The sequence below is a fragment of the Coenobita brevimanus genome, chromosome 74, assembly GCF_032717465.1.
Source record: "Coenobita brevimanus isolate Jiangsu-jjx chromosome 74, ASM3271746v2, whole genome shotgun sequence".
Taxonomy (NCBI): Eukaryota; Metazoa; Arthropoda; class Malacostraca; order Decapoda; family Coenobitidae; genus Coenobita; species Coenobita brevimanus.
Window position 1 is genome coordinate 792,798 of NC_137027.1, and position 21,409 is coordinate 814,206.

General features: G+C 41.7%; 1 protein-coding gene across 1 annotated transcript in view; it reads right to left on the minus strand.

The window, feature by feature from the left end:
• Positions 1 to 21,409, minus strand: part of LOC145407880 (uncharacterized) — a 424,248-nt gene that overhangs the window by 277,761 nt on the left and 125,078 nt on the right. The window lies entirely within an intron of this gene.

Consider the following 21,409-nt stretch of genomic DNA (forward strand, 5'->3'; position numbering starts at 1 on the left):
AAAGCTTCAAGATGACTTAACAAGGCGTAAAAAATAAAAGAAAAATGAAAGAAATTAAAAGAATGTTAGAGACATTTGGAAAAATAAATTAAAGAAGGTTCCACAGTTGACGAAGCGTATACAGAGCGAGCACCTGTTACTCCTGTACAAAGGGGTGGGGACTGGGAGAAGAGGAAGGGGAGGCAGGAGGCTGGGGGAAGGAACAATCTGAACGGGGAAAAAAAATGGAGGGGAGGCGAAAAATATGGACTGGGGTAGAGAAACCTGAGGAAAACTAAAGAAATATAAAAGGAGGTATCTTGGACGCGAAGAGAAAGGGAGGCATGTTGATGGAAGGAGACGAATTTCAAGGGAAAACGAAAAACCGAATGAGCTAGTTGGGAATGGGACGTGAAAATTCTGAAGGAAGGAGGTAAGGAAGTTGTAGGATTGAAAAAGAAAAAAAAAACTGTCTGGTGTCAAGGAACAATAATACCGGTATACTTGTAAATAAAAAATAGTGTTCTCCAGCAAGGACTTAAAGGGGATTAATGGAACTGGACTTATTTTTCAGACCCTTCCGCCGTAGGTCTCGCCAAATGTGCACAAAATAATCAGGAGTTAAGCAGAATAGATTTAAAAAGATACTCTAAGCTTAATGGGTAAGAGGAAAGGGGAACAAAAGGATGATGAGGAGTATCGCAAGAGGTAAGGGTGGGGGGGAGGGAGTTCAAGGGGATAGGGGACTCTTTTTGCACTCCTCTGTATTTCTGCGCACGTCTTTGAATTCGTCCCTCAGTCCTCTAATGTCAGGGCTGAGTGATGGGCACAAGAAGTTGGGGGAAGTTGAGGACATTCCCGCACTTTTTATTTCTTTTCCTTTTTTGTGGGCAAGGGAGAGCGACGGTGTTGTGTGTAGTATATGGGAGGAGGAGGAGGAGGAGGAGGAGGAGGAGGAGAAGGAGGTGGAGGAGGAGGAGGAGGAGGAGGAGGAGGTCGTACTAGTAAACACGCTTTTTCTGTTTCACTCTTGCTATGGCCAGACGGCTTTCTTTAGCTTAAAGGGTTTGATATATTATTTCATAAACCCACTCAGCAGAACGTCTTTACTCCACCAAAGCTCTTATAACAAACTCTTCAACTTAGAGTACAGTTATAGGTCTCTTGGTAAAGATGTTAATGCAGGTACAATTATGGATTACAAAAGGTTCCTACTGACCGCTACGCTCTGAAAAAGTTACCATCAGCTTTTTAAGTCACTTCGAATTCATTATATCCTAATATGAAAATACAATGAACCATGGCTTAACTCAAAGAAATAAAGGCACAACGCGCACGCACACACACACACACACACACACACACACACACACACACACACTGCTCTGTATATTACATAGCAAAGATGGTTATCGAACTGATAATCGTTAATAGTGATGGTAACTGTGGTAGTGATTTAGTTTTTTCAGCAATGACGGTTATATTAATGCTAACCGCTGACAGCTGTGGCAGTGATAATTATGATAATAATAACTACAGTACTGACGAGGTATTTAAGCGATGATGGTTATGTTAATGATGACAGCTGATAGCAGCCGCAGTGATAATTATGGCAATAACTACGGTCATGATGATGAGTTACTTTTGAGATAATGGTTATGTTCATGGTGAAAGCTGTGATAATTATGGTAAAAACATGTTATTTTTGAGATGACGGTTCTCGGGACGGCTGTGGCGTTGATAATAATGGTAACAATAACTACGATAATGATGATTACGAAAGTGATGATAGGTCTGACTTTACAGTAGGTCGACAAGTATATTATACATCATACGGTATACGTTTTGCAGACAACTGGGTTAACGGAAATGTGTCGAATGCTTCTACTAACAGTCTCTTCAGACTTGAGTACAGTCGTCTAGTGACGGCAAAAACATAAAAATGACGTCATTCTGATGAAGGGGTTAACGAGATAGAAAGAGATTAATAAACACTTGGAGAATACAACTCATCTTGTACGACAACATACGATATTAATGCTAACACTACTTACACACACACACACACACACACACACACACACACTCAAACCAGACATAGCCAAGTGAAGTCTTAATGATACAGTATACACATCTCAAGGCACAGGAATGACAGGGAGTGTCTCTGCTACTTACTCTTTGCTATACTGAAAAAAGAACAAAATAACCCCAAGGTCGGCCGGGTGACTTTTGGTGTGTTCACGAGTTGGAGATACAGGAAGAGGAGGGGAGAGGTGGAGGGAGGGAGGGAGGGAGATGGTGGATGAAGGGAGAGAGGGAGAAAAAGGGAGAAGCGAGATAAGAGAATGGGACATGATGGAAAAGGAGAAAAGGATACGGAGAGAAGAGTTGTGAGATTGAAGAGAAAAAGGGAGGGGGAGATGAAGGTAGAACACATGAGATAAGCGGACACGACAAAAAGGGAGACAACAGAGATGATGATGTCAAAAGGCGGGAGGAGGAGAAATGTTGTAACGAAGGGACAGGAAAGAAGGGACGAAGAGAGCAAGAGAGCTTTAGAAGAGAGAAGGAAAAGAAAAGGTGAGAAAATAACAGGAAAAAAATACGAAAAATATAAGTAATGATGGTCAGAGGAGACGGAATAAAATGAAAGTTGAGGAGGAGAAAGAAAAATAGGGAGGAGAGGAGGAAAGCTGAGATGGACTAAGAAAGCAAGATATATATAAAGGTGATGATGTTAGGCGAGAGGGGGCAGAGGGGAAGAGGGGGGGAGGTCACTGAGAGGAGGAGAGGGCAATGTGGAGAGGGAATGAAGGCAATGGAGGATGAGAGAGATGTGTCAGACGAAGGAAAAGAAGAATTATATATGGAAAGCTGAAACGGAATGAGAAAGAAAGGATGAGGGAGGGAGAGGACGAAATGCGAGGGGGAAGGAAGGATGGAGGGAGAGAAGAGGAAGAAAGGGTGATGAGGGGGAGGAATGAAATGAGTGATATGGACGAAGGAACAGAGTAAAGGGAAGAAGGGAAAGAATGCGATAAAGAAGACGGAAAACGAAATAAAAGAGAGGAAGATGGGAATGAGATATTAAAAGCAAGAAGGGCGAAGAGGAAGGAACTGGAGGACATGAGAAGTAAGGAGGGAGGAAAAGAGAAGGGAGAAGAAGTACGAAAAAATGTGAGGGAAGAATGAAAAACGAACAGACGAATGCCGAAAGCAGACAGCGAAAAAAAGAATGAAAAAGGAATACATGAGAGAAGATAAGGAGGAGGAAAAAAATGAGACTGGGAGGAGGACAGGACGAAGCCGAGGAAGGTGGGGGGGGGAGATGGGGGGAGGGAGGGAGATAAGAAGAGGGAGCAAGGACGATGATAGTGTGATGAAGGAAATGACTGGGGAGAAGGACGCTGAGAGATGGGAAGGACGACGCAAAAACTATAGAAAGACGCAAAGGACGAAAAACATAAGAAGAAAGGAGAGGAGGAGGGTTTGAGGGTGTAAAAAAAAGGAGGGGAAGGCAAAGTAAGAATGAAAGACTGGATGGGAGAGGGGAAAGACAAAACAATAAGGAAGACAGCAGGTATGAAGAAGTAGGTGAGTAACGAGGAGAGGAGAAGAGAGGGAAAGGGAAAGGAAAGAAGGAAATAACCAGAGGGAGCAAAGGTAAGGAAGGTGGGAAAGATAAAAATGAGTAAAGACAAGACAGAGAAGCCAGTTCAGTAAAATGAAAAAGGGAGTGACAAAGGCCTGAGTAAATAAAAATGTAGGAAGTAAAGGTTGAAACGAGAACTGATGATGATGATGACGACTGATGGATGATAGATATGGAGGGGAGGTGCAAGCGTAAATTATAAATACGAATGAGGAAAGGGAAGAATGGATAATATAATACGAAGAAAGGGGGAGGAAAAAACAACGAAAAAAAAATGAAAGATTAGGAGAAATAAGAAGTATGGGTGAGACAAGAGGAATACGACACACACACACACACACACACACACACACACACACACACACACACACACACACACACAAGGAGGCAACAAGAACAACGAAAACAACAAAATACTGGTAAAGAGGACGATAACAGGGAGAAAAAGGGGAGAAGAAATTGATAAATGAACAGATGATTGGGAGGAGCCAGTGAAGGACACCTGTAAATAAAAACTAACAATTAAAAAGATAACAAACGAAGGACGGATGGAGAGAGAGAGAGAGAGAGAGAGAGAGAGAGAGAGAGAGAGAGAGAGAGAGAGAGAGAGAGAGAATCATATAAAAACACAAGGAATGCCTAGAGGAAGTCACAAATTAAGGCAAAAAACATGGAAAATTTATAGTAGGAAACCACAAGAAAAGGAATGAGGGGAAGACGCGGGAGGGAGGGAGAGGAAAGGAAATGAATAATAAAGGGTAGAAGAAAGGAAAACGCGGGGGGGAATATGAGAGAAGGAAATGAATAATTAAAGGTAGAGGAGAGGAAGAGGCGGGAGAGGATGAATAATAAAGGGTAGAAGAGAGGAAGAAGCGGGAGGGAATATGAGGGAAGGAAATGAATAATAAGGGGTACAAGAGAGGATTGATAAAATGAAGAAAAACATAATATGAAGGCGAATTAGCACTGATGGTCGCGTTTTCTCGATGTCTTTTATTCCAGCCAATACCAGACGATTTGATTCTATGTCCGTATGTAAAACTGGCACATTAATCATCTCACAGCTGCATCGTCTTTCATATTTTATTCCGGCTGACTGACACACGATGGTTATCTTCAGGTAATGTGCGTTAACTTCTGACCGTATTAATCTCTTCGCTCCGATGACTTTTTTTTTTTCTTTAAACGATTTCTGTTAAACAAAAGAAGGAGCTGTTGTAGCGGGAAGATTTATTACTGGTAAACGTTCCGGTATTCCCTCTAGATCACAAGGTCTCAAACTGAATCAATCGTTTTCAGACACCATGAATACACGAAGTCATCGGAGTGAAGGGGTAATGTCTGTACCATCAACAAACACCTGCAATAACAATGACATAGTCGTGTCTGCTCGAGTATTTTGTTCCGGCTCCCGCCAAACGATTATACTCAACGTTTAAGCCACAAAAACCTGAGTGTCAAGACTGTCACCATAAAACCCTCATACACTCGGGACAACACTAGTATTTTATTCCAGTCGACGCCAGACGATTTTAATCAGCTCAGTCATCGGACCCGGAGAGTTAAAAATGACCCAGAAAAAAAAAAAATGTGAGTCCGGGTAAAAGATGAAGAGCGCGAAGAGGAGGGGGGGAAATGAGAGGAAAATTGTCGCCAGTAATACCACCATCAAAATCCCCACTGACATAAAGGATGTGGGTAGGGTTCAGCACACACACATGTAGGAAAACTATCACCATTTCCCTGCGATAATGGACCGTATCTCCATTGACTCACCATTCACCAAGATTATGTAAAGTGAGAGAAATAGGTGAGGACAAAAGTAAACACGCGAAATGAATAAAGAAACTGAGCAAAGGGAAATAGATAGCTGCCGAAAAAAGGATTAAAAAATAAATAAAATGAGCAGTAGCAGAGATTAATTAAAATGAGAGACAATGAGTAACTAGAAAAAAAAAAAAAAAACAGGAGTACATGAAAAGCGGGAAAGAAAATACGTGAAGAATTGAGTCAAGGAAGAGAAAAAGGTGCAAATGAAACACACGTACACACACACAGTATATATATATATATATATATATATATATATATATATATATATATATATATATATATATATATCATCTCTCATCAGCCGTTTGCGTGTCCACTGCAGGACCGGCCTATCCCTACCGAAGTGGGGACGATACAGCCAATGTATCTCTACCAAGTGGCTTAGGCTGTCTGGTAGAGATTGTATGTAGGGTAAGAAGTGCTTGTAAGTGTAATTGTTGTGTTGGAGTGGCTTTGGATGTGTGTGTAATCGGCCCGCGCAAGCCGACTGGGTGCAAGCATACTTTATAGTACCGGTATGCGACACTGGTTCAGCCACAGCACCCCTTGTGTCCGCCAATGCAGTACGTGGCCAGAAGAACGCTCCCAAAGTTTATTACCCCGGCGGGGCGCGAACCTTCGTTCTTCAGTGTACGAAAACGCACACTTTACCACTGTACCACAGAGGCTCCATATATATATATATATATATATATATATATATATATATATATATATATAGTGGAGAGAGAGAGAGAGAGAGAGAGAGAGAGAACAAAGCCAACAACCAAAAACAGGTAACCACGTGGCACTCTCCTCCACGTAACCTTAACTTCTTGCGGCGCAGGTAAAATGCAGTGAAGGAGAGAGCAAGGAGGTGAATGTCATGAGAACCACCAGCACGTCACATCACGCCACCCTGACCCACATCATAACACCGGCAAGGCTGAGGTGAACCATTGTGGGAACACACGATAATGCAAAGATGTGAGCTGAGGCCAGGTGGCACGGAAGAGGAAGTGAAAGCCTGGCTAAGGGGACGCCTGAGGGCAGTTAACCCATTTAATCCTATGACGAATTATTCTATTCATGTCAACTCCTGCCCATACTATTCAACTCAAGCTATGCTTTTCAAACCGCAGGCTTTAATTACGGCCTTCACTGACCCTTTCACGAAGGGGCCTTTCCTAAATTAAATCGCCTGAGGATAGTAAAATTTTATAACACGAGGTTTTGAGGATGAAGGAGTGGAGACTACTAAAGACTGGCCTAACCTTTAATCAGAGGTATCCACTAAGCTGAATTATATCGCCTGTCGTTCGTAACAAACATCTCAGAATTAAAGGCGTGTTAAAAATGAGGATGGAGGAAATTTGAAGGGACTACTAGAAGCTATACTGTCATGGGTTAAGGATGTTTCCTAGCACCTATTCCTTTGCGAAATATTATGCACAGCCAAAAATACAGTTATCAACCTCCTGCAGATCTTTCATAGATACTTATTTTCTACAGTTTACTATAATATCATGTGAGAAAAATTGGTGTAGCACACAGAAAACTAAACCTATGAGGAAGAGGTGCTAGACGGCCTGTTAAATCTGCGATATTGCAACAATGAGAGAAGACCAGAAAAGGGAAGGTAGTGGGACTGAGAGAGGAGATGGACAAAGGATATGGGGATGGACTGGATGTGAGGGATACGGGAAGGAAAGGATGAAAGAGCTGGGAAAGAGAAACTTATGAAGGAAGGGCAAGCTAAAGGAAGAAGTAATGGAGGAGAGGAAACGGAATAAGGAAGAGCTAACAGAAATATGAAGAGGAGAAGCGTGGAAAAAGGCGATAGTAAGACAGGAACTAAGACACGAATGCAGTATTAAGATGGGAAAAAGGGCTTGAAAGAAGAGGTGAAGGATTGAAAAAGACACTGATGGGAATAGAAGAGGAACAGAAAAAAAGGGATGAACAGAATACCGGTACTGAAGGAATGAAATGAAAAGAATGCCAGAACAGTTAATGGCTGAAGGAACACTTTACGAAGGAGGATGACGGGGAGATAAGAGATCGAGGAATAACACGGAGTAACAGGTCGCTAAGGAAGGGATGTAACGAAATATTCAAAGTCACTCTGAGTACACAATCCTTAGGGTCGTATTACAACTGGATTTTGCAGCCTACGTCTTGCTTCATCCTCAGAGATTTATTCTACTGATTACACTCAATAATTTCTTGTATATTACTGATGCAATCTATGTCTTCAATAAAACGAAACGAATAACATGCAAGAGGATACCGCATTGCAGTAAGTACTCGCCAAGGAAATGGAGCAACAAAACCTACAATGCGACTTGTAATATGGTAACTATAACGAAAGAAGCGTAGATGTGCAAAGAAAAAGCGATCGTTCACACACATGGGCGTACAGCAAAGAATAAAGGTACGAATGGAGGAGAGAAAATACGCACCAAAGAGGCGATGATAAATTGGAAAAGGAATTGACCTCAAACACACAGGGGAAAACAAAAAAAAAGTGGAAAAGAATGCGTAAAAAAAAAAGATGGCAGACTGAAATAAAGCAGAAGGACAAGTGAGGGGCGAGACAGGAAAGCAAAAAGAGAAGGTCATGTGTAGTATTTTATGGACAAAAAATAAAATGATGATAAAGGGGACGCTTAAAGAATTGGGAGCAGGATTTTCCAACTTCCTGAACTTATGCACCTGTTTACGGGGCTTCCCCTTAATCGGATTTTCCTTCTTTAATTCTTCTCTTTTGTGCGTTGTTTTCTATTTATCATCTGCCATTTCTTCTTCTTTATCAGCATTTTTTTTCATCTTTTTGTCTCTTCTTTCTTTATTTCCAATGTCCTTTACCCTCCTCATTTTATAAACGATTTTTTCCCGCTCTTCTGTTCATTTTTCTTACCCATTCTTCCACTACCATTTTCTCCGTCCCCTTCTTCATCCTTGTTCCACTTGCATTTCACTGCTATTTCCTGTAATCAGTCTCTCTCTCACACACACACAAAACCATTACACTTCATTTTTCTACGCTTCGTTCTTTGTTTCACTGTAGGCGTCTGTTCTCGGAATAATTTCTTCCTTTCTTCTTCTTCTTCTTCTTGTTATTATTATTATTATTATTATTATTATTATTATTATTATTATTATTATTATTATCATCATCACCATCATCATTATATTATTATTATTATTGTGGTAGATGGCGGCGCTCACCATCTACTCACTCGATGTAATGCTGCTCTCGGATGTCTGCCCTTTCCTCTCCTCCATCATTCTTTCCTTCCATCCTTTTTTATCTTTCTTTCCTTCAGTCTTTCCTCGTCCTTCTCCCTATGGGTGACTTTACACTCCCTCTTCTGTCTTTCTTTCCTTCATTCTTTCCTCTTCCTTCTGGGTGACTCTACACTGAGTGACAAGCCAAATGGTTTCCTGTACACCAGGAAACCATTTACTACGCTGGGTGGTAACCATATATCCAAATTTGGGAGCTTGGTGGTTTAGTGGGTAATTATTGCACTCCAATCGGATTGAGTCGGTGAAAGTTTATATCCAAGGGGTGGTTGGGGTTTATTGATCACGTAATGCCACTCAGGGATGAGTGAGGCTGGTCACTCTCATCTTAAATGTCAAGACCAAATGCCTAGCCACGAGCTCCTACGCTCCTCATGGGGCAACGTAGGACTGGATGATGGATGGATTATTATTAATATTATTATTATTACGGTAATATTATTACTACTATTACGGTATTATTATTATTATTATTATTATTATTATATTTTTCTTATTACTCCTCTGTCTGTTTTCACGCCATCTCTCTTCTCAGTGTTTACTCCATTTCTTCATTTTTGTCCTTTCCATCCCCATTCCCATTTATCTTTGTAAATTCCTTCTCATGTCCCATTTACATCGTTACTATCCTTGTTCCTTCTTAATCATCTTTTTCAAAGTCTGTTCTCTTTTTATGGTTTGAATCATCTCTATTCTGTCCGTCCCTCATCCTTATAATTTCCTTCTTTCCCTTTATCTTGTCTTCCATTTTCCCTCAGCGTTCCTTCCTTCTTTCCTTTCTCCCTCCTTCCTGCTTTGTTATCCTTGTCTTCGATAAATATAACAGATACAGTACCTTAGTAATGATAACCAAGCCGATAACAAACAACCTGGAAAGGACCAATACCGGCAGGTCTGTTGCTGTTTGCTCTCCTATGCAGCCTATACCTTTACTCGCTCTCTCTCTCTCTCTCTCTCTACATAACCCCCCCCCATCCCTCTTTCACGGCACACCTTTCTTTTTTACTTCACTCCCGCTCCATCCCCTCTGCCTACCTTTCCTTCCTCTACTTCCTCCTCTTCCCCTCAGCAACTTATTCTTCCCTTCTTTCATCTCCCTTCTCTCTGTTTGTCTCCTGACCCCTCTCCTCTTCCTGATGTTCTCCCTTTCCCATCTTCGACTTTCCATTTCTCGTCAACTATAGTATTTATCTGCTAACCTGACGACGATTCCTAACCCCGTTCAGCACAGTTGACAGCCAAATGTAATCAGATTGGCGGGTTGATTTACTAATAACCATTGACATCAACTCCCATCTTATAAATCAGTCTCACAGAAAGTCACACAACCATAACTTACGGTAGTATTCGAGTTTTAAAGTACTGCCCCAGTCACCCAGTTTCGTCAGGTGACTACACATCGACTGTAACTCAGCCACTCTCTCTCGTACGCCTTTCATCTTTTTAGCATTCTTCATTTTAGCTTCTTCAATACAATGATGTTTCTTAAGATTTTCTTGTTCCTGCCCCCAGACGATTTTCTTCAGCTTAGGAATGACGTCTCAATGAAATATAAATAGCTTGATTCTGATCTACATTAGAAGATCGGACGAGATAAATATATCGTAAAAGACTAGCTGGGGTACCCGGCGTTGCCGAGGCGAACATTCTAATCCTATTTGTTCTAGTTCAGTCTTTCTTTCTACTCCAGAAAGACCATGCACCTCTTATGCTTTTGAAGAGGGATTATAGGAGGTCCAGGAACTTTCTATTTCAGCTTTCACAGACTAACGCACAGTAGTTGTGCGCACTTGTTTACTATTACCCGTGACCTCAAATGACCTCGGAGGTCAACCACACATAGCCAATGTCCGAACTGGAGGTCATGTGTGTCTCCATGCCAAAAATTGGGCTACAGGGGTACCCGGTGTTGCCCGGGCCAAAAAGGCGAACACTACCAGTGACCTAAAAATGACTCTGATCTGAAGTTTGACCCCCATAAAACCATCCGTGGGTCACCCTAATTCAGAATATATATATATGGGTCTGGGGGCTCTGGCTATTGGTTTGGGCGTGACTGAAGGACAAGCAAGCAAACAAACAACGCGGCTCTTTTATATATATAGATGACATTCTACTGAAGGGGTCGAAACAAATCAAATCCTTCTCTATCATCTTTTTCTCTCCTTCCTCCTCGTCCTTATCATTATCATCATCATCACCATCACCACCACCACCATCCTACAAAAGGAGATGAAAATCATCATATCCTTCTCTATCCTCTTTCTTCCCTCATCCTTTTCCTTATCATCAATCACCATCATCATCATCATTATCATCATCACCATTTTCTCCACAGAGCTTTTCCAATTTTTCCCATGTCAGTTTTTTCTCCTCTACTCGTCATCCCTTCCGTTTCCCTTCAGCCCCCCTTCTGCTTCTCTAAACCATGGATCTCTCCTCTTTCTCTTTACTCTCTTCTTCTATTCCTTCCATACCTCCATCATTCCCATCCTCTTCAACGTACCCTTATTTCACCTCTTCTCCTCCTCTCCCCTCCCTCCTGATCACCTTCATCACAGACTTTTTCTCCCTTCCCATCTCACATCCCCTTTTACAAATCATTTTTCGCCTCCTCCTTAAATCCCCCCACTACACCCCTTTCCTCCCTCTCCCCTCCTCTCCCTAACCGTTTCACCCCTCCTCCTTCCCCCTAACTTCTGTATTAAAACCATAGAGGTAGGATGATTAAAACCTTTGCCTTCCCCTTCTAACCTCCACCGCGCCCGATTCTTCCTTCTCCCCCTCTCCACCTCAACCCATTCCTCCTCCCCTCCACTACCCAGCCATTTATCGAGGCCTTTTCCTTCTCTATTGCCCTCCATTACATCTCAACCTTCCACTCTCCTTCCATCCTCACCGCACCTTTTTCACCCCTACCTCTCCTCCCTTCTTCAAATCCCCCATGACACTTCCCTCCTTCCCTCTTCTCCCTTTCTAAACCTCGACATCTCCTAACACCCTTTCCTCTCCCTCCTTCACCTCACACTTTTTCCTCCTCCCTTCCCCTGTCCAAACCCTCCACCACACCTTTTTCCTGCCCCCTTTCCCTCCAAAACAATTTTCCTTCTCCCCTTCCCTCCCCTCCTCAACCCCTCACCACACCCTTTCCTCGCTGCTTCCCTCCACCACACACTTAGTCTCCTACTCCCCTCTCCCTCCATCCACCCCACCCTTTCCGCACCCCCTATTCTCTCCGCCCCCTCCCCGCCACAACCTTGGCCCACTTAGTATTTCTGCACGACGAGCTGAGGAACCACACGTCTCCAGTTACCTCACGTTACAAGGGCACATACACTATTACACATACATACATACTTACTTACACATATACGTAAACAAACTATACTAAATCCACACATACAAACATACATACCGCAGATACGAGTACATATACATATGTACGGTACCTACACTATTGCACAAACATACCGGTACATTATTATAAATCACAAACATACATAAATACTTCACCTACAGGTGCACTCATTATTTATATACTTGTATATTTACATCATACACACACAAATACAGACACAAAACGATACACATGTATACAGTTAATACATTACATGAATACCGTACATACATTACACAAAATTAATACAACCATACATACAGGAACAGTGTAAACACACACACACACACACACACACACACACACACACACACACACACACACACACACGCACACACACACACATACACACGTTTTACCGACATCACGCACCAGGCACTCATTACATACATTCTTCAGGCTACATACATCACGCTGACATATGCTTGTATCACGCACACACGACATACATCAAGCATATAGTGTATTATATACAATGTTCATTCACCACGCACTATACAATGTTCAATCACCACGCACTATACAATGTTCATTCACCACGCACACATCATACACCTGTACCAGAACATTTAATACGCACAACACACAGTATATCATAAGAACATCAAACATCACATAGGCTACATGTTACCGACAAAGTAGGACACCCGTCATTGTATAGAATGCCTAGGTATTCTATAAAATGCCGTAAACTTCAAGACAAGGTACAAAATAAAAGCATCTGTACCCATTTCCTAGGTATTCTGTAGATTACCGAGTTTGTTTCAGGCAACCTGTGAAGCGACCAAACTGCAGCACACAGGCAAACAGTGAAATTAGTCATTTCATTTACGCTGGGTCAATTTAGGCTGCGGTAATCTAGGCTAAGTTCAGGTTAGATTAGGCTAGGTTAGTAAGGTTAGGTTTGGTTAGGTTAATTTAGATAAACGCTTATCATAACTTAGCGTTCTTCTAAATTAAATTAACCTGACCTAACGTAACCTAACCTAAATTAAACTTATCCCAGCCTAACCTAAACGCAGCCCCTCTGTTGTCTATTATATCATACTTTGCTTAAAAAATGCTCGACACTGTACAGAATACCTAGGCATTCTTTTAAAATCCCTAGATATAGTATAGTATATAAGGTCAGAATGAAAGAGCTTTTTTCATACTCTGCCAAAAAATGCTAGACATTCTATAAATACCTAGGCATTCTATACAATACCTTAGTTTCACACAATGCCGGTAAGATATACAATACATACATCACTATACCACACCATTCATCCATTCATACGTCTTTCCAGATTTACTTCCAAACACACACATGCATACATACATACTTAAATACATACAGATATACATACATCTGCAACATACCTCCAAATACATACATACTTACTGGTACACACACACACACACACACACACACACACACACACACACACATAGTACAGTATATAAACCAAGGCTGGACCCAAAATAATGCCGGCTGATTAATAACGTCTCTATCAGAATTTACATAAAAACCTGCACCGCATTAACCCCTGCCACTATGGAGAGGACTTTCTGCTGTTTATTTTCGCTGCTGCCAGATTATATTCAGCTCTGGACACCACTCAGACAGTGAAGGGGTTAATGGGGGCTGCATCTAGGCTAACCCCTTCAATTTAAACACTCTATGGTACCCTGGGCTGAGTAAAATCGTCAGTAGCTATAATCTGTTTACTTTAATTGGGCATAAAAGTGTCATCTCTTCATCTTGAATATAGAGCTGTGAACATAAAATCAGTACTAGAATATGCTGCCAGTCACGAAAGTGTTATGGAAATTATGCGCCTATTTTGCCCATGAGGTAGAGGAAGCAAAAGGACCCAAATCTCAGCCTTGATGCAATGAATAACTTAAAGAAAGATTATAACAAGACTACTGAAAAAAAAAAAAGTCCTCGGGCTACAGGAGATTCATCAGAGTAATTTCCACACGTGATGCGCATGTGCCACCTCAGAGACCAGACCTGCCTCCCGTTTGTACTGTAAATATCGTGAGGGTTAATGTCTGCCCCACAATCTCCAAGCAAATATGACGTCCCCTGCCTCATCTGTCCTACAAAGGTCTAATCTGTTGGGTCAGAGGGAGCTGGTGCGCCTTAATCCATGGACTACTTCTTACCGGTACCTATTTACCTGGAATAGGAAGATGTACTTGATGGATAATAGTTACACGTGTCATCTCTCTCTCTCTCTCTCTCTCTCTCTCTCTCTCTCTCTCTCTCTCTCTCATACATACATACATACACACACACACACACACACACACACACACACACACACACACACAAGAAAAAGAAAATGTCGTCTTGGTATTCATAAATCGCTAACAGTTTACCATTCTCAGGCTCGTATGATTCACTCAGCTAAATAAAATCGCCTGAAATCAGCTGAAAAAGAATACAAGAGTTGTGCTGACCATGACAAAACTAATGCTCATGACTGACTCTCAGCTGAATCAAAGAATATGAAAATTGTCGCGACCGGCAGGGTTTGGCATAGTCCTCATTTTCATTTCTATTCTCGTGTCTTTCCAATCAGGTGTCAGCAGAATGACGAACCCACGTTCCTCAACTTCATCCATCCTGATTGTCTCATGACTGTTTCTACGGCACTGTGATCAGGACGCACATTTCCCCAGTGTAGTTGATTTGGATAATTTTTCCATCCTAGAAAGATACTGGCCTTGGGTTAGGTCAGGTTATGGTAAAGTCAGGCTGGGTTGTATTGCTTGATTTTTAGTTACCAGACAATAACAGAAACAAGATCAGCCTGGGAAGAGAAAACTTCTAAAGATGCAGACAAGGTTAACCCTCTGAATCATGTGGTACATTTTTAGTTTCATTCTCGACAAAGCCTGACGACGATTTTATTTAACTCCGGTGAGACCTTCATAATAAAGGTGGAGATTGCTTCAAACCTCTGCACTACGAGAAGCTTACCAAACATTAAACAGCATCATCTAGAGGCAGCAAGAATATAATAAACACGGGACCAGATCAAAGGAGTTAACAAAACGGAAGCACGCCTCCAGGACGGTTGTGAGAGTTCGCGTCGATCAAATCATTCACCCTCGACGACATATACACACTCACTCACTAACTCAACCATGACAAGTTACACATACAATTTACTCACCTTACATTCAAAAGCCTTCCGCACATGTACTCAAAGCCAGACAGTGATATGTCTCGGTCCTATGAATTAACCGTCCTTCGGGAACCGCAAAACATGGCTCGAACGTACACAATACTCGTAGAGTTATCCGCCCCATAACAAGATGTGTGCAGGCCAGCCGCTACAATAAATACAACACTTTGTCGTTCACCTGCTTGCAGTACACTCAGAGGCTGCAGTTAAGGCTCCCGCTTAGTAGTGAGTCTTCAGTGTTCCTTTGCCTTTCTTAAAATCCTCCACCGACACTGCTGATGTCAAGTGTCTGCTCCCAGTGCACCTTACTTAGACTGGGAAGGATGTCTACGGCACTGCATCCCTAATTTGCCAACAACTCCAATCGGGTCGCATTCTAAGTGGCTTTGATGATTTCGTAACACCGTTTCCTTAGCGTTTATTCAGCACAGTATGGTTCCATGTCCTCTTCAATGTTACTGATGCAAACTAACTTACGATATTTAAACAACATATAAATAACAGCAAAAAATCTGGTTAGTGAAATAGCTATGTAAAAAATATCGTAAAGGATGAGGAGTGATAGTTTCCAGTGACACCTAAACTACGGCCTAGTGTTTCTATTTGTTGTTTAGTATCCATAGTTCATGACCACTAATCAGCAACTAAAACAATACTTTAAACGTACGGAGGTGTAAACTATATACCCTACGTGACTGACTAATAAAAGCAAATCTCGTGTTGTGCGTACTTCAGTTCTACAGGCACTGCTTTTGGTATTTCCTTTGTACATACAAAAATAGGTTATGTACTGCATATACAGCAATATGTATCCGATTATCAGAAACAATACCGCAATATGGTACATTCTTTACAAGAAAATAAAGAGCAAAAATATATCACTAAATACCGTATATAATTCAAGAGTATATTACACCAATACATATGAAAACACACTCACACACACACACGTATATATATATATATATATATATATATACTGTACACAAGAAACCACACCCTTTGTCACGTTACATCACATCACTCCATTACATACTACAAGTCGCTACACACCAGCGCGCGCACAACGCCTTCACACACACACACACACACACACACACACACACACACACACACACACACACACACACACACACACACACACACACACACACACACACACACAGCATTTCCTTAGTAACTAGGTTCCTCAAGTTGGTTTCTGCTTCATTTTTTCTCTACCGGAAGTTTTCCACCCATGTTCCTAAAGTAGGAGTACCGTACCAGCAAGTTTGTGTATGTGCAAGTAAATATACCGCATTAAAAGAGCTGTAACAATGGTATAACAATTAAAAAAAAAAATGGAATAACTTTGATCCACACCTATTGTAGAAACGTCCATGTTAACAAGCCCTACTGCACAGACAGTAATTACAAATAACTTCCTCTCACAATAATTATCGAGGAGGAGGAGGAGGAGGACAAATATAACTGGAGAATGAAGAACCAACAAGACAATGATGATGATGATGATGATGATGATGATGATGAACAAAGACAATAATTAAAACACTATAACCCCACATCCTCACTTCCAACATGACAGACATACACAGCAATGGGAACCTTCCTTCACAACATCACTAGTAATAATAATGACAAAATATTACCCTCTCTGCCCCAAACAACAACAACAACGGGTAAATCATAGGCCCCCACCAAAAGAGAGTAATCGTAACACCCGCTTACCCCCACCACAACAAAACAAAACAACAACAATCAAGTGACCACAGCCTCCTTGCCTTACTCCCTCCCCGACACACACACACACACATGAAAGAGGTGCACACAGCTGTGGAAATCAGTCTTTGCACAACAGTAACTACAACAACGTGGTAGGACGTGGAGTAACCACAGCACTCTCTCTCTTCCTCCCCCCTCCCTCCCGACACACACACATTCAACACATAAGGGAGGCACACAGCTATGGGAACCAGCTTAACCACACTGTCTCACAAGGGGATACAGTATGCTGGTAAATTTCTCTCTCTCTCTCTCTCTCTCTCACACACATACACACACACAATTCTAATGCCACAACACAGGCCGTATTTTCGTGAGTTTTAGAAGCTTTCTCGAACTTCTCCCAAACTGAATAGTATTTGAATATTACCGATTCACCTCAATATTCACTGACATACTGTTCATTTAATTTTGAAATCGAAGTTTTACACAAAATATTAACGTCATATGCAGAAATAATCTAGGAACTGATGCTTGGAACAAATAATCTAGTAATAGACACTAGGAACCACCCTCTCTCCTCACAGCTGTCCTTTCTTAATTCCGTCATACTTTCTTCCACTTGTGTCTGTCTGTCTGTCTGTCTCTCTCTCTCTCTCTCTCTCTCTCGCTAGGCCCCAACAACACAAACATATCTCGCAGGTAACAAAGGGAGCGTCAAAAGGGTTTAGCATCAAAGGAATAAAAGGACGGAAGACGCCACCCTTTTTATTTCATTGGACTGGACTTCAATGGGACCCGCCGAGAGAGAGAGAGAGAGAGAGAGAGAGAGAGAGAGAGAGAGAGACAGAGACAGAGAGAGGAAAACTGGCAGATGATCCAAGACATGGAGAAAGTACATCAGTTAAAAATATGAGAAATGCAATGGCGATGAGGGGATGGTGAGGGAAACAACTAATTAAGCATGCCAGACAGAAACAAAAATAAAACGAGTTACGGAGACAGGAGGTAAAAAAAAAAAAAAAGTGGAAGGGAGGGGGGAAGGAGAGAGGGACGTGGTGGAGGATGAGGGTGATGTACTGTAGATGTGGCCGGGAGGGTATAGGAATTTGGTGTTGAATGACAATGACGATAGTGTAGCAGCACCAATAGCCTAGTAGTAGTTGTAGTAGTAGTAGTAGTAGTAATAGTAGTTGTTGTTGTTGTAGCATTGGTATCAGCCAGTCGTAACATTAGTGAAGGATGGTAGTAGTTTTTTTATGATACCCTTAACAGTCGCTGAACAGCAGTAGTCGTACCTAATGGCAGCTCAGTGGCAGTGGTGAAATTTCAGTTTCATCCCATAATGGCCTTTACCTGTTTTTGTGTATTCTTCGACTTTCATAAAATTCAACTGACTTTTCCTTAAAACTGTTCAATCCCAAACCGACATAAACAATGATCATACCCACCGAAGAAACAGTACTACCACCATTATAAACCACTGCAGATAGTCAAGTATAAAACACGATGAAATAATACTATAACACTGACCAACCCCCGGGAACATGCCACAAAGGAATAAGAAGTCAAGGAAACAATATAGGAAGGGTGACGAAGCCAAAGACAGAGAACTGTAATACGGTAACGGCTGTGATGGAAAAACGATGAATGAAACCCCAGTGTAGTTACAACGGCTGTCGTAATGAACGGAGTCTGGGGTGAATAATAAGGGACTGAAACTTTAATAATGAAGCAAACTAGCGGCTAAGTCCGTCTCCAGCACTAGGTTTGAGATAAGTGAAGTGAGAACGAGAGTTTTAAAATACAGAATCCACATCCTTCAGGTTACCCTTCTTCCTAAGAAGTTAACTCCCAGGCTGATGGGCCGACATCCACTTAAAGATAATGTTCCTTTGGGAGGGAGGGAGGAACAGGCATCCCCCCCTAAAGGAACCTATTCCCCATTAAAAACGGCCAGTTCTCCTACTAAAATCAAATTGCACCTAACGCTTCACGTTTGATACTATAAACTCTGGCTGCACACTTAAGTCAAAACTTAAAATGCTTTGTTCTCTATGAAAGTCTCGTCCTCTGAGGTCAAACTATTCACTCACTCGGCAGCAATTCTAAAGAAATTTTTCCCACTAAACTCCACCCACTATCCTAACCAACCCATAAGGTATGCCAGTACCCGTGATGTCATAGCCGAAGGAAGGCACAGTCATCCTCTTAAGCTCCACCAACAGGACAACTCGGCATATTTTCACACACAGAGAGGCACAACATTTTTACACAGATGTACAACAGTACGGTATTAGACCACAGGAAAGAATGCATAATTTCGTAGTATGGTATTGGGGTAGTAGCTAGAATGAAAAGGATAATGAAGGAATATTGTGAAGGCATCCATGAATGACGTTACAACACAAATAAGAATACCCTACAAGTACACGCATAAGCACGGCAACAGACTATGCAATAAGGAGTGGATATTTTAAAACCGTAGCGTAATACTCTATACTATAGCAGTGACGGCTGTCGAAAATCCAGACTAATATGAGGAGCCAGATCCCAGACATAATTCATCATGCATAAATTTACCATGGATAAGAATTAAGAATAGTTTCAATGCAAAACTCTACTGACCACCCTTACCGAAAATTGTGTTGAATTCTGTACATACAAAAGGTGGAGAGAATAATAATAGTAGAGAAAAGGGATGGGAAAAATTAAGTGACATGACCCACCAACCTTTGCACGAACACCAACGACAGACTGGATACAGTTAGTACTTACAAACGTACACCAGGTACTTCACAACTTCTTACCTAAAATAAAGGAAGCCAAATTGTACTAAACTGCATTATCTGATGACATGAAGTACATATCATAGTAATATATGAATCAATCACAAGATTAATTACTTATATATATATATATATATATATATATATATATATATATATATATATATATATATATATATATATATATATATATATATATATATATACAGTATATAATTTGAGTTCAGCAGGGCATGCTTGATAAACCCATCAGTGGTGAGGGTGAGGTGTGGGCACAGGGTAACGGGAAAAAAAAAATAGGAAACCATAGTATTGACAAAGCATTAACCACCCTGAGGATAAACGGCATTTGCGTAATAGTAGAAGTACTATGGCAATACACCATGGAATCCAAAGTAATAAAGCTACAGTCACGATAAATGTAGTGGTAACACGGGATGAATGGCGTCCACGCCAGTTTTTCTATACGGCGTGGTGTTCTTTCTGACTTTTTCCTGCCGGCTTCGGCTGGAGGGTTTGGAGGGCGGGGGAGAGCCTTCTTCTTTGCTATCCTTATCTCATTCTAGTAGTTCAGTTACTCTTCTAGGAGCTGCCTAGCATGGGCCAATCGGCCTACTGCAGTTATCCTCTCTTCTTATGTTCTATGTTCTTATGTTCTTATGAGGTGAATGACCCTGGGAATGAATGAAACAGTACCGCAGTGTAAACAGTACTGGTGCCCGTAGTAGTGAGGGTGGTGGGAAGGGGCGAAGGGTAAAGGACAATGAAAGGGTGGGAAAGGGGGGGGGGGGAAGGGAGAGGGCGAGAGAGAGATCAAATGAGCGGGGATGATAAGAGGTGATGAGGTACAATGACAAGGGATAAACAGTTGTGACTGGGACTGGGGAGGATGGAAATGAATGAGGGAATGTGTGGCAGGAAGAATGAAATGCATAGAGTGCAGACTGCTATATGTTAAATTAAACAGGTAGTAGAACAGTGGTGGGACAGACAGGTAGTGGTGACATGGTGTGAATGAAACGGAGAGAACGAGATCAGTGCCGAGAGAGAGAGTGTAGTATCAAAAGGGATGAATATGGTGGTGGCAACAGATGCACGGTGGTGTCAATGAAAGACAGTGTTGTGGAATATTACAATAACGAGGTCAGTGGGCTTGGGAATCCACCAGTCACATTAATGACGAATGCTGCCATGACAAGGGATAACCGCCCCTGGGATGAATGAAACTATAAATAGCGACAGTACCGGTAGTAGTGATGGGCGCAGGAAGGGGTGAATGGGACAATGAGGGACATGAGGAGGGGAGGGTGAGGGCAGGCAAAGCAGGTGCGGGGATATAGGGAGAAAGTGGTGAGATACTATTAAAAAAAGAAAATAAAGGTCTAGAGGGACCTATAAATAGAAGGATGAAATGGAAGAGATTTTGGTAACGGAAAAATAAGTAAATGAATAAACAGATAATAATTATACACAGTGACAGTACCGGCTGTTGTGGTGGTGGATGTAGGGATGGCGTCGATAGGGTTAGATTACGGACAATGGAAGGGGAGGGGGAGGAAGACGAGTG